Source organism: Ovis canadensis, chromosome 3, assembly GCF_042477335.2.
Source record: "Ovis canadensis isolate MfBH-ARS-UI-01 breed Bighorn chromosome 3, ARS-UI_OviCan_v2, whole genome shotgun sequence".
NCBI lineage: Eukaryota > Metazoa > Chordata > Mammalia > Artiodactyla > Bovidae > Ovis > Ovis canadensis.
In genome coordinates, this window is record NC_091247.1 from 220969207 (window position 1) to 220984315 (window position 15109).

Here is a 15109-nt window from a genome sequence, read left to right on the forward strand (position 1 = left end):
CAGAAGGCAGTGCAGGTGTGAGAGGGGGCTTTCTTTTACCCTGTGTTCGCTACCCAGAAAGTGAGAAGAAGCGGGGAAACCTTTTTTGTGGGAAAAAACAAAGAACCCCCCCCCCACTTCCCTAGGTACCAGCACAGCCCACACAGGACCCCGTACCTGGGCCAGGAACGACAGCAGACGCCTTTGTCTGTGAGGTGCTGGATGGAATCTTCCCGGGGCCCCTGCCAGGAACACAGCCAGAGGGTTAGGAAAGTGTCTGCTTTTTTCTTTAAATTTCCTTTTAACCTGAGCACGCGCACATGTGCATGTTTTCAAACAGGGTTCCAAAGTAGTGAAGGGAACGTGGAATAAAAAAGAAAACACTTTGGTTGTCCAGACATTAATTAAAAAATCTCTATCCAGAGACTAAACGGTTTTGACCCGTGCATCACGGCTGGTTCTTGATACTTGGTTATTTTCAGTCCATTTTCGTCCCCAAAAATACTGTCTAGCTCACGAGTGAAGCCGTTTAACCAAGGTTAGAATATGCGAGGAGACGGGGGTGGCAGAGGACAAGGGGCTCCGAGAGTGGGGATAAGGAGCAAACTAACAGAGCAAACATTGTCTGCAGCCGCACGGCCCAGCGAATGTGCTCTCTCCGCCTGTTTGAGCAAATTATTACATTAAGTCCCAAACAATCACATCAAGGCAGGGAGAGTGGCCGACCCAGCCTCCGCTTTGCGGGTGACACCAGGGCCACATTCCGTGCGAGTCCGCCCCAGCGATGGTCCATGCCAACAGCTCTCCTGGGCACCCACCGTGGGAGTGCTGGGTACAGCCAGGCGGCGGCAGACAAGCCGTCGTCCTGGATTAAAGGCCGAAGCGACCGGGTTTCCAGAGGCGGACACTGCACCCATACACATACTGCTATGTGAGAAGGTGCGAGGCAGGTGTTTCAAGACACATTTTTCAATGAAACAGGGTGTGGCCGCACACGTCAGGGGAAACACAGGCTGCTGGGTCTCGCACAGTTCACTGCTGACCGGGTCACTGCTCCCTCCGAGCCGCTGCACGTCGATATAAATGATACACACATCAGAGGCCAGGAAACATGAACGCCTCGGAAGACTGGGACTCTCCTTTCTTTTTAAACAGCATGACTAGATGTAAAATTCAGATTAAAGGGTAAGCCCATCAGTACATGAGCTTCCCTGGTGGCTTAGCTGGTAAATAATCCGCCTGCAATGCGGGACACCTGGGTTCGATCCCTGGGTTGGGAAGATCCCCTGGAGAAGGGAAAGGCTACCACTCCAGTATTACGGCCTGGAGACTTCCCTGGACTGTATAGTCCATGGGGTCGCAAAGGGTCGGACACGACTGAGCGACTTTCATCAGCACGTGCTCTGATGTTAGTCGGGCCAGAACTCCCCTGCTCCCCTCGGGATGCCCTGCCCTCCCCTCTCCCTGAGCGGCTTCCCTGGTACCGACAAGCCAGGAGCTGTGGAGGGGAGCTGACAGCCCAGGTCTGAGAACCACACTGTGTTTCCCTGCCCCTCACCCACTGAGGGACACGGAACGGACATTCAGAGGACTCCCTGGCCCCAGCCCGCCCAGAGGTACACCCTGCAGCACACAGTGAGCCCCAGGCAGGACAGTCACCTGTCCTCCGTCATTTATACCCCACAGCTCCCCAAGAAAGCAAAGCAAGATCAGCAGAAGAAACTGCTCCCTTCTACCCGACAAGCCACTCCTTGAGGCCTGAATGTCGAGGGTAATGTGGATCCCTCTGCGCAGGGGGAAGAGGGGCTCAGAGAGCAGTGGCCCCCCTCCCAACAAGCCCACCACGTGGTCCCCACCCAGCCAAGAATACTGTTCCAGCCCCGCCCACCCACACCAGAGGCCACACTTCACTGGCTGACCAAGATAAACGGGTGACGTGAATCGGAGAAGCCAGGCACCCGGCCAGCTCCCCACGGCCCCTCGGGACAGGGGAAGGCCTGGCCACGAGCCACGCCAGGGCAGGGCCAGGGCCAGGGGCAACTTTGGAGAGAGCACAGCTACTTTCTCAGGTCAGAGGGATACACAGCAATACCTTATGAAGTTGTCAGGATCTACTCTGACAGGACAGAAAGTCCTCCCCAGTAAAGAACGTGCTGCCGGTGAGAAGGAAGCCACAGCTGCGGGTGTAGCGGACCTGGGGCGGGTGGCAATCAGGCCGCAGGTCTGCCTTGGAGGCTCCTCCGGCCTCTCTGGGAGTGTGGACAGGAAGTGGGACCTTCACCGGCTCTCACACAGCAGCGCCACTTCCATCTGCTCTAGCGCCTGCAGGCAGGGAAGACTCGGTTTTCTGTACTTTGGTGGGGGGAACTCTTAGTTTGAACAAAAAGGGGAATGAGGCAGCTTGTCTAGAGTATCACAAGAGCTGGCACCAGTGGCTTTGACCCTGGCTCTGCAGCTGGTACGCCTCCTGTGTGAGCGAGGGTCCAGGCTGGGTATTTACTGCACAAATAAGACCAAGGGAGCTCCTTCCACTTAGGGCCAAAAGAGCTCCTTGTAAATGGGACACACAAGTCAAGAATCTCTCGAAACACCTACCAGTCCCAGAACATCTCAGCACCTGGCACAAGGAACCATCTGAGCGTCACACATGTGGACACACGCACGCACATTCACTCGCGCCCAGAATCACCAGGGGACAACGTCTAAAACCCCCGGGGCAATTTGGGAGCGCTACTCTTATCTGGGAGACAGACTAAAAGCCTACATTTTGTGGTGATGTCTGTTTCTTTCTTCCTTTTTATGAGGGTTGATTTACTTTCTCTCCTTTGTTCCAAAAGCAACACTCCACTTCCAGCCCGGTTATCAGAGGAGGACCACATCTGAGCTGAGGCAGCAATAAACTAGTTCTTAGAAGCCGCCTATTTTTAACCTCTGGTCCTTCCTGCCCTCTTCCCAAGGGAGTGCCCCTCCCTCTGCCCTCCTGCAAACAGCTCTGCCAGGGCAAAGGGCACTCACACCATGCGGGAAGGGGGGTGGGAGACCTGGAGCTGCCCCCACCCAAGTCAGACAGCAAAGAGGTGGACGGAGGAGCCTGGCGGAGGAGCAGGAGGGAAGATGTTTTTTAAATCACAAAGTGGGTGGCAACCTACTCCAATGTTCTTGCCTGGGAAATCCCACGGACAGAGGAGCCTGGCAGGCTACAGTCCATGGTGTCACAAAGAATCAGACATGACTTAGCAACTAAACAAAAATAGTTGAATTACAGTGTTGTGTTAATTAGCACTGTACAGCAAACTGACTATACATCTACACAACATATACAGACATTCCTTTTCATAGTATGTTCCATTATGGTTTATCACTGGATATTGAATATAGTTCCCCATGCTGTACAGTAGGACTTTATTGTTTTATTGATTCTACATATACCAGTTTGCATCTGCTAATCCCAAATTCTCAACCCAAACCTCTCGCACCCCCTTCCCCCTTAGCAGCCATCAGTCTGTTCTCTATGTCCCTGATTCTATTTCTGTTTCATAGACAGATTCATCTGCATTGTCGTATCTTTTGACTGACCTTTCTGCTTTTTTATAAGGACCCTTGTGATTACATTGGAACCACCTGAATAAACCAAGATAATCTTGTCTCAAAAGAAGAGACACACTATACCAAAGGTTGCCCTCACCTGTCTAGGACTGGAGCACTACTCTGGGCCACACAGTAGGCCTGGACGCCTGTCTTCTCTGTCTCTCAGGCATGGTAATCTTGCAGCCCACAAGCCCTCTTGGCGGGCTGAACCAGGCAAGACAGCTCCTCACCCTGCAGAGATCATGCCTGCCCATGGGCATGACCACAGCTACCCTGAGACGGTAAGCCTTCTCACTTTACCATGTAGGGGACACAGGAAAGAGGCAGACACCTGCCTCCCTCTAAACTCCAGGACATGCCTCTTTTCACGAGACCTCATGGTATTTCATCCCATCACTGCAGATGGTGACTGCAGCCATGAAATTAAAAGACGCTTGCTCCTTGGAAGAAAAGTTATGACCGACCTAGATAGCATATTCAAAAGCAGAGACATTACTTTGCCAACAAAGGTCTGTTTAATCAAAGCTACAGTTTTTCCAGTAGTCATGTGTGGATTTGAGAGTTGGACCATAAAAAAAGCTGAGAGCTGAAGAACTGATGCTTTTGAACCATGGTGTTGGAGAAGACTCTTGAGAGTCCCTTGGACTGCAAAGGAGATCCAACCAGTCCATTCTGAAGATCAGCCCTGGGATTTCTTTGGAAGGAATGATGCTAAAGCTGAAACTCCAGTACTTTGGCCACCTCATGTGAAGAGTTGACTCACTGGAAAAGACTCTGATGCTGGGAGGGATTGGGGGCAGGAGGAGAAGGGGACGACAGAGGATGAGATGGCTGGATGGCATCACTGACTCGATGGACATGAGTGAGTGAACTGAGGGAGTTGGTGATGGACAGGGAGGCCTGGCGTGCTGCGATTGATGGGATCGCAAAGAGTCGGACACGACTGAGCGACTGAACTGAACTGTCACAGAACTGCCAACCTCGACTGAAGAGTGAATTCTGCTAATTCTGGTTTTCCACTGACCTGTCATTGTAAATTACTAAGTATAGGAAGAAGTCTCAGTCCCCTCAAAAGTTAAATTTTTTAACATGACTCGGAACAAGGTTCAAATGAAGCAGGTAAAATAGATCCAATGCATAAGACAAGGTAAATCCTCTATTTTATTTTATAGCAACAGTAAAGAAAATGAGGAAAAGAATCTGAAAAAAATGTGTGCATGTGTGTGTTTGGAGGAGTCACTTCGCTGAGCACCTGTAAGTAACACAACGCTGTAAATTAACTGTACTTCAATTTAAAAATGGAGGAAGAAGAAATGAGATCACTTTTTTTTAAAGAGCCTAGAAATGATAGTCTAGCTGATAAACTCAGTGACTTTCATCTTCAGAGAGACTGACATCTGTGAATTCACCCACACATGTGCTTACACCCTGCCTTGCGAGGGGCAGACAGCCTACGGCCACCAGCGGACAGACCCGGATCTCCACGTTCTCTAGCCTCCGCTCCAACTCCGAGTACCGTACGCACCGCATCACAGCAGGTGTCAAAGCCGAGCCCCCGACGAGCCCCCGATGCCTGTGCTACACCTCTCCCCTCTCACCACCTGCCCTGCAGTTAGAAATCTTCTGGAACCTGCCAAGTCCCCCTGCCCCTCCCTGACCAGAGAAAGTGCAAGAGCTCGGGGAAGGACGGTCCCCCGGGAGTCACCACTGTGCTGACTGTCTAACTGCACTTCTGAGAGTCCCAGGGCGGCCCTCTAGGTCAGGCTGCACTGTTCAGGAGTTCTGCCCATGCGTCTGCAGCAGTGTAAACCCTGGGTGGCGGGGGCCACGGGAGCATGGTGCTCCAAGGCAGCTGCTCCCTCCAAACCTCACACCTCAGCCAGGCACCTCCCTGAGAGAGGTGTTTTGGGGGACACGGAATACACAAGACAGGAACCGTGTCCCCAGAGCTTAGGGCACATCCTGGAAACCAAGAGACAACAAGGGGGCAGATGGAAAACGATCCTTGGAGAGCTGTCTCCATTCCAGTCCTTTTGCAGAACAGGGGACCACTCAGAGGTCGCCAAGCAGCTTCAAAACTCACAGCGACTGGCAAGTCCATCAATGATTTACTCTGGACCTTCTGGCTGCCAAATACTGAGCATACTGAGCAGACACCGGGGCACGCTTCACCTACATTATCTCCTCTTACTTCAGAATAGCCCTAAAAGTGTGACGCCCTCACTTTAGAGATCAGACAGTTAAACTCGGGTTTGAAGGGATTACCCAGGTCACACAGGGGAGGGCTGGGAGACCATCTCCAGGCTGGGTGGCTCCAGTGCCAGTGCCCCTTCCACGCGATGCATGCAAATTTACCGTGTACCCTCTTAGTCCTCTTGCTCTTAAAGCAGCACATTTTTATGAGCGTGCATGTCACCCCTCATACAATTTCCTACATGCTGACAAATCTCTTAAATGAAGGGCAACTAACCAGCCCACCCACAGGTATTGAGTAGTGCCTGCTCTGTGCTATGATCACATCAGATACTGCCAAGAGATCAAAGAGAAAACAAGATAAATTTGTAAAGGGGAGGAAGAAAGAGCGAGACGGTTACTATTAACACACGGTGACAAACACGACAGGAGGCCCGCAAGCAGGCGCTCGTCTGCACACGCCCATCACCCAGGAACCGTCAACACAGGCTCAGGTGCCACAGCTCTGAACAAGCTCCCTACCAGCAAGGGGCCAAAGAATTCCGAAGGCTGAGTTGCGCTGGAGTGCTCTGGAAAGGTAAAGAGGTGAATCAGAAACAGCCTTTAGAGTCAGAGGAATGAGGAGAATTGGAGAAGTTTGGGATACAGTGTTGGGATGAGAGAAAACAGTACTTTAAAAGCAGCAAAAAAAAATTCAGGCAAAGGAGAATCGTGAAACACAGGTCATTCAGAGGACAGCTGTCTGCGTAAAAAAGGTGAAACTAGTCCTAAACTGCCTGACCACTGAGGTGACGAGGGTTATGAGACAACTCTCTGGAAGAACCCTGAGCGACCTGAGAGTAAGTTTGCAGCAGGGAGCGACTTCAATGTACTGGTCCAGTAAAGGGCAACACCCGTGACCACATCTACAGAAGATGGGCCCGGCCACTCGGCTACTTGGTGACTGAGGTTTACAGCCATGAACTTGGGCACACACCCAGGCACCAGCCAAAGAATGTTCATGAGACATTTTTAAACACTTTCATCCCATAATGAACAGGAAAGGAAATCCCACTGTCAGCTCCACCCTATGTCAGCCTCCTAAAAGAAGGGCTTCCCAGAAGAAGAGCCAGGATAGTGGGCTCCAACTGTGCCATCTGCTGACGTGGCCCCACTTCCCGGCTGGGTCACTTCCTCTGCCGTCTCAGACCGAGTGGCTCTGCATGCCCAGTAAGCTCCTCAGCAAACAGATGTGAGTGCCCAGATGCAGGAGAGGTCACCAGGCGTCCTGACAGCACGCACACTCTGGACAGGCAGGGCTGCCCAGTGAGAGCTGCGCTCCCCTTCGGGAACAGGGCTGTGTGACACAGGGCTCGTTTTATAAGTAACACAGCCGCTCTCAACCCACCTGGACAATTTCAAAGTGGAAGCCACAACCCGAGCCCTACCCACCCTAAAGTGCTTATCAATTTCAGCAATGTCTGGGAAATGCTTCATAAGCTGTGAAGTACTAGAAGAACACAATTCTTCCTCTTAGAGCATCTGAGAAATCAGAGGCCCTTTACGACACTCCTCCTTTCTTGTCAGCACCCCACTGTCCTTATCTGGTATTTAATATCCTTTTCACCACAGCAAAAACTCAAAGCACAAAGAAGAAACCACAGACTTACTTGCTCAAGGTCAAACACCAACTACATGACTTTGGAGGAATGAAAGCCACGGCTCAAGGTTGTCATGAAGTCAAACATCTTTCATTATGGGAGAATAACAGAGATAAGAGAGCCATCTCCTAATTCACCACTAGAGGTTCAATGTTCTGGCCCTTCCTAAAGGAGCCCTGCAGAGTCATGCCCCAGGACGGCATTGGCGAGGCTACCCAACAGCCTCAGTGGCAAGCACTGCGGGGCTGACCCGACGGCTCTGTGGGCCACCCCAGCTGTGCACACAGGAGGCAGCTTCCTTTTCTGTAAAGACAGGGCCAGACTAGCTTTGTGATTAGACTTCCTGGAGGCAGCCAATCCCCACATCCAGAGCGGGCGAAGCTTAGGCCAGCAACCCTCCTTGCAGACCCTTCAGACAATCGTGCGTCCTCATTTCCTTAAAGCATCACCAAGCCCAGCATCTAGACGAGAAAGCTCTGGAGCAGGTGGGCAGCTCCACCTGCCCAGCAGCCTCCTCCAGTCCCCCGCCACACTCTACTCTCCCAGCCTTTAAAGTCTGCCCAGCTCTAGAATGGAGAAGGCAGAATTAATCCACCCTGGGTCCATGTGGGGGAAATGGAGGGAGGAGTGGAAATAGAAAGAGGGGAAAAAAAAAAAATCAAACCACCCATCAGTCAGTCTACCAAAAACCCCAGAGCTTTCATGATTTGCTGTGAAGGAGAGGAGCCTGCACACAAGCTGGCACATCCTGTGAGGCAGGTCCACACCCAGGGTCCCGGCAGAGCCCCCAGCGAGCAGAAGGCACTGCCCTGCGGGCTTGCACAAGACCAAGAAGCCTCAGTTCAACCCAGCTCTGACCCACCCCATCCATGTGACCCTGGGGGAGCTTCTTAGCCTCTGTTTCCTTAAGTAAGGCTGGGACATACATAAAGCGCCTCTTACAGGGCCAGACACACAGCCAATGGTCGATAAAGGCTTCAGAAGACAACACTGCTGGTGGGGACTCTGCCTCCCAGCCTTACATCAGGAAGTTGACAGCAACGTCAAATTCCAACACTTCCATTCAGGAGACCTCATTAGTGCACCGTTCTCAGAGGAAAGCAGTCCTCTGACATCTTCCCTGCTCTTTCCTGGGAATTAGGTCTGAAGGCTGACAAAAACATCCAGTTAAATTTCTCGTACATCCACAAGGCCTGACCTAGACTCCAGCAGAAGAAAATAGGAAATTGACTGGCTAAAATAAACTGAACACAAGAAGCTCTCCGAAACTAACTCTCAAGAACAAGTAGAGGAGGGGACATAAAGCAACTTTACACGAGCCAAGAATACCCCTCCCCAGGAAACAAGGGACATGACAGGCCAGACCCCAGGGATGCGTGACCTCCCGAGGAGCCCCCAGGCCTCCGATGAGGCACTATATCTTAGCCATCCCTATAATTACTATGACGCAGGAGCAGGGGGTGTTAGGGATCAATATTCCAATATCCAACAAACAAGAAACCCCTAGTTTCAGTGTTGAGAAAAAGGAGAGTCATTTAAAGAAAGAAACAAAGTGAAGTCGCTCAGTCGTGTCCAACTCTTTGCGACCCTGTGGACTGTAGCCCACCAGGCTCCTCCGTCCATGGGATTCTCCAGGCAAGAATACTGGAGTGGGTTGCCATTTCCTGGGAAGTACAGTGTTTAGACAAAATGCTGTGTCAGGAAACTGACTGTGAAAGGAGGTGGGAACTCACCTCCTGCTGTAACACAAGCTCCACAAGGGGAAAGAGTTTTATCTGTTTGGCTTGCAGCACCTAGAACCGTGCTTGGAACTTAGAGGCACTCAGACACTTGTTGAGTGAACAACAGGAAGAGAAAGTGGCATCTATATGACATGATTAAGGGCACAGACCGTGAGTCAAACAGAGTTAGATTCCAATCCTGTTTGGTTCTGTTACTTAAGTCTCAACCTCTTGGAAATTCAAAACCCCCATCACAGGATTTTTGTCAGGGATTAAATGACAATGTGTTTAGCCACTCAGAATGCCTAGCACACAGGAAGCTCTCGGTAAATGGTAGCTCAGTGATTAATATAATCATCTCCTCTCTCCCGTCCCACTCCTCAAACCCCCTGGTTGGAGGGAGAAAAGACAGGCAGAGTATCAGAGCACTGGCCTGGGGCCTGCTCCAGCCTAACCCGAATCACAGTGTGTCTGCCCTGTCCCCAACAGCCTCTCCGCCCTCCTGTTCCCATGAGACCAGTGCCCACCCGTCCCTTCTCCACAGGGAGCGCCTTCTGTCCCGAGGAGGTGGACATCAGCATAGCCAGACAGCAGGCACCCCCAGCCCCACCCCTGGGAGAAGCCAGCGCAGCGCAAGAGACAGACGTCGTCTGAAAAGGCTCCCAGCCGAGACCCCACTGCGACTAAGAGCCAGGACGGCCTCCCACCACTCACACACGGATCCCCCAACAGCAGCCCTAACACGCTAACAGGGTTTTTACAAATTAGCACTTTATCAAGCTCCTAAGACCACCATTTCCTAAGCTGAGCCGCACAATTCTCCCGACAGCTCCAAGCAAACGTGTGCCATAGCTCAAGGCGTCAGGGAAACTTGCCGGACAACTTCAGCTGGGCTGAGAGGAAGAAACATCTCCTGCCCAAAGGGCCCCCAGATGGCATCTCAGAGCTGCTGAAAATTCGAACTGGAAAAAAGATCTGAGAGATCCTCAGTTAACTCACTGAGCTGAGCATAAGATCCAGGTTTTCTAACAACATACGTGCAGAGAATCTAGGAATTTCAGTCTTATAGTCCTAAGCCAAAATCCTGGACCATTAGGTGGTGTTTGTGAATTTATACGTGCCAAAGGGGAAGGTATGAGCAGGAACCTGACTCCTGCGTGTGTCCTCTGCACTGCTGACCTCCCAGGAGACACAGCTGCAGAGGGACACACGTCAGCTTCTCACCCTGGCAACACCGCACCCTCTCATCCAAGGTCCTGACAGACACTGCACTCTCTCGTCCAAGGTCCCCAAACCATACCCTCTCATCCAAGGTCCTATAGCAGTCAGTGAAGCAGCAAAGCCGGGGGCAGCGGTGGGGGGCGGGCGGAGTGCACACACCAGGATCACAACTTCTGAACAAACGGCTCAGGGAGGAGAGGAGAGCACAAGATGTGAGAGGAGCAGCCCCCCAGGTGTGCTCAGGCCTGCCTGCCCTGCCCCTGCTGCCAACTAAGATATCCCCTCCAGAAACAACACACCCCTCCACCCACCGTGCTGCCAATTGACTCCCGCACCTGGATTATCATCAACTGGAAGGAGAGACGCAAGGACAGGCAGTTAGTACCCGAAGAAAGAATCAGTGACCGTCTCTATGCATGTGGGAGGCAGGGCAGGCGGGGGTGGACCCGCAGGGAGCAGGGCACACTTGTCACCAGCTCCAGCAAAGAGGTCAGACACAGGCACTCACCGCAGAGGCCTTCTTGCTGAGCAACAGACTCCCAGCCCCACCAGGGCCAGCAACGGCACAAAACCCCACTGCCCAGCCCTCCTCGAAGCTGGCTGTGACCATGTGTTCCACGTGCTGGCCAACAAGACGTGGGCAGAAGTGTGTGAGCCTTCCAGAAAGACTGCTTTTGGGGAGCTTCTCACCTGGAGCTTCTCCGTCTCAAAGAAGAGCACCTTTCTGTCTTTCTCTCCATTTCCTCCCTTTTGTGTTTTTCCAAGAAACAGAAAGATGATGGCTGGAGCTCTGGCAGCCATATCTGACCAGACATGGTAACCTAGAGGAAGGCGATCACGTGTCAGGGCAGTGGAGTTAAGTCCGTTACACTCTCACCTGGCGATCCACGGAATGGACCACATGCTGCAGCTAAGAGGGCCAGAACTTCTCTCTTTTCAGACAGAAGGAGCCAATGTCCTGATGACCATGGAAATGGCTACTGGCTGAGCCTCCCATCTCCGAGCTTCTCTACATTTTGGAGAAAACCTTCTTACACATTCAGGCCCTATTCTGCACTGACCTTTACAGGATGGGCTCTGACTGGGGTCTGCTTACACAGAGCAACCTTGGCTGGACATTCCTAAGTGGAAGCCCTGCTACTAAAAAAGAAGCAGAGCTTTTCTTGGCATTAAGTGGAAGGAAGCTTCACCCTCAAGAAACCAAATATTCCACATCACCCATAACTGAACTCTCAGAAGAAACTGACCCACTGAGGGGGCATGGATTTGATCTCTTGGGTGATATTAACCTATAGATATTCCTCAGCAATTAAAATATTGCAAACCACATGACCACCAACTTCTAATGCTTTCAGGCCAGCTTATCTCCTACCATCTTCCGCAGAAAAGCCTCACCATCGCAGAGCCAGCAAACCTTGAACCCTTTTGTTAACTCACCAACTAGCACACAGCCTTCCTCGGGGTGGGGCTCCGTTCATGTGCTGCTCTGTCCGCCAAAATGCAAACGCCTAACAGGGGCAACACGGCTGGAGGCAGTTATGGAAGAAGGAAACGGAACTGTCCTCCCCGCAAAGGTGTCGCCCCTGCTGGCCCAACCTCACCCTCTTCTCCTGCTAAAGCAGGAGCAGACCTACTTCTCTGCCCCAGAGCCAAGGTCAAGTTGAACTGTCCAAGAGTGAGAAAGACCATACTACGGCCACACTGCAATCAGCAGGGCCAGAACAGGCCAGAGAATGGGGCTCAGGCAGTGGTGGGTGGCCCTGGGGCCTGTTTTGTACCATGTGTGATTTACAATGACTGCTCACCCTTTAAAGAGGAGAGGAGAAGGCAGGAGGATTTTTTCATTTCAAATATTAAGTAGGTTAAGGAAATAAATTCCCCCAAGTAGGGACAGAATCCTTCTAGGGCAGAAAAACAAACAAGGGAGGAAAAAAAAAAAAAACTGGAAAGGGTACAGAAAGAAAAAAAAAGGTGAACTTTATGTAAGACAGACCTTATAAGGAAAGGTTACAGGAAATAGAGTCATTTGACATGAAGATGAAAAAACTCAGGACACCTTCCCTGCCTTCAAGATCCACTAGTGTTCCAACGCCTAGAAGAGCACTTTGTATGCAAAAGGGCATTTGCTGTTTGTGGTGCGCGAGTGGGTGCTCATCGTGTTCGACTGCGAACCCATGGACTGCAGACTGCCAAGCTCCTGTCCATGGGATTTCCCAGGCAAGAGTACTGGAGTGGGTTGCCATTTCCTCCTCGAGGGGATCTTCTGGACCCTGGGACTGAACCCGTGTGCACACACTGTGGGCCTCAGAGCCTAGTTCCTTGAACATGATGGGTGCAGAACAAATGGACATGAATGACGCCAACCCGCATTTGCTGTTCGCGCCCCGTGTGCGTGGCACCAGGACCAGAGTGAACAAGAGACACACCCCTGTCCTCAAGTAGCTTTCATCCTGGGGGAGAGAGCATGCAGGCAACCCCACGTATCAGAGGGAAGCACGCGCCACAGAGGAAAACGCAGTGCGGGAGGGGACATGCCGGCCGCGGCAGCTGCTGCTGTCACTCGGGCAGGTCCGGGCCCAGGACCACTCTGGCTGTGACAGACACCTGGGGCACACGGGAGGAAGCAGGGAGAGCAGTTTGGAGGAGGCAAAGGAGGCTAACTGCAAAAACCCAGGGAATGCATGACCGTGACTTGGCTAAAGAACCATCACTGCAGACCGTCGGCAGATTCTGGACCAAAATACACGAGTGGAGTAGACAGAATACGCTAATGGGTAAAGTGTGAGGGATGGGAATAAGAGAGGGTAGCCCAAAGAGTTTTGGCCTAAGGAGGTAAAAAGATCAATGAAGAACAAACTAACTGAAGAACACACAACTCTCTTCCCGCCAGGCCCCGCTGACGGCAGATGGAGTGACCCCTGGGCCATTCACACCATGCAGCTGCCTCTGCCCCAGGGAAGCGGGTTCTCTCCCACACTCCAGATCTGACCAGGGTCGAGGGTATCTACCTTCAGATCCAGCCTCTCACCCTGCCCCCTACTTCACTTCCGACACTCTAGGCCCCGTGACCCTTCGCTAAGTGTACGGGCACGTGGTCTCACAGCCAAAGAATCTGCTCCCTTATCAATGCTGAACAGGTCCAGAACAGTTCAGTGCAGCTCTTGATAAAAAAGGTCTACATTCTTAGCACGTTCACCAACTGCTAGAGTTTCCTCCCCACACTTTGTGCCACCTAAGGAGGCGACATCACCTCCAACATGGCAGGAGGTGGCCCAGACTCGGGAGTGGAGGTGGAAGAACAGGAGACAAGAAAGGGAAAACAAGAGAGCCTGGAAGGTCTGCACCCCAAACCCATCCCCAAGCTGTGCCTGCCCTCAGCCATTCAAGAGCATCTCTTGTTCAAGGGAAGGCCTCCAGTCCCCACACACACTTGCCACCACCACCATCACCAAATCACCCATCAAGACCTAGCCCTCTCCTCTTCCACCCAACTTTCCAAACAGCAAAAGAGTATTTGGCATTTCCATGAGATTCAGGTTTAGAAGTATACTGTTTGGGGTTTCTTTTCCTAGCCAAACCCATATAAGCTATGTCCTGAACATTCAGCCTGAGAAAGTAAGACCGACAGAGAAAAAGAATTCAAAATGGGGCAAAAGTAGGAAAGTGCTTCTTACTGATTATTTTCTAGGCCACTGACTGTAAGTCGTGCTAAGTGTGTCAATGAAGTGTTTGCTGACTGCTCACAAAGTGGCCAACAGACAATGATCCCTGGGAGAGACATGGAAAAAGACAGTATTCCTACCCTCCAGAAGCTTACAATCCAATTAAGGAAGAAATAACCACAGGCACTACAGCAAACAAGCAAACACTGTCTCCCTGTACTGGGGGGCCAGGCAACCGGAGCGAGGATGATTGGGGTTTGGGTGAGAAGACACGGAGGCGGCGCAGACACGACTGGAGGCACGATTCCGCACAGCACGTGCAGGGGGCTGGGAGCAAGGCGACAACCGCCCGTGGACGGTCACAGCCAGGTAGCAGAGCTGACTGGGGCCTTGCAGGGAGCGGCCCAGCCTTCCAAGCAGAATGGCTTGGCCGCAGCCAGGAGAACGGTACCAAGGAGGATGGGACTGCAGCCAGGTAATGTCCAGGAGGCCTGAACAACCACCTGAGCACGAAAAGAAGGGAGAATAGACTAGAATGACAGCAATGGGAACTGCAATTTTAAAAGGAAAAGTTCTTACAGTACTGAGCACCAACTGTGCAGGTACAGTTTTAGGTGCTGGACAAAAGCAATTTCCAAAGGCAATTTGAACAAAGAAATAACAAAGCAGATTAGCTATAGTGGGTATACAAACCAACTGCTGACTTCACTACCTGCAACCTGCTCAACGGTGGGAAGGCTGACAAATACTTTATACCCCAGTCAGTGGCTTAACTTTATCTACAACTTCCCTAAAAACAGAACGTTTAAGATGCCTTGGCTAGGGACACACATGCATGAGATGAAAGGACAGCCATCGTTAATCCTTCATGGAATTATCAATATTTTTGCTCCCCTGTGTTTTACATAAGTTTGGATGAAAAGATCTGAAAATCCCCATCTTCCAAGCAGTAAAGCAAGGTTGCTGTTACCATGCGATGGGCCTCCATCACTGTTCCTCACCCTGCCACCGCCAAATCCGCCAAGCTCACCTTCCCTCCGCAAGAGTCTGAGGAGGTGGGGCTGGAAGACCTCCGACACCTGGTGCTGAGGGAGGCTTTCGCTCA

At 51.7% G+C, this 15109-nt stretch overlaps 1 protein-coding gene across 15 annotated transcripts in view; it reads right to left on the reverse strand.

Moving 5' to 3' along the window:
• The window catches only part of MICAL3 (microtubule associated monooxygenase, calponin and LIM domain containing 3), a 146936-nt gene that overhangs the window by 100473 nt on the left and 31354 nt on the right, over nt 1-15109 (reverse strand). The window contains exon 2 of one of the 15 annotated variants that reach the window (XM_069581590.1): nt 157-221. The exons of the other annotated variants lie outside the window; for them this stretch is intronic. The gene's annotated coding sequence lies outside the window, so the exon portion shown is untranslated. The remainder of the gene's footprint in view (nt 1-156; nt 222-15109) is intronic. 15 annotated transcript variants of the gene reach the window in all.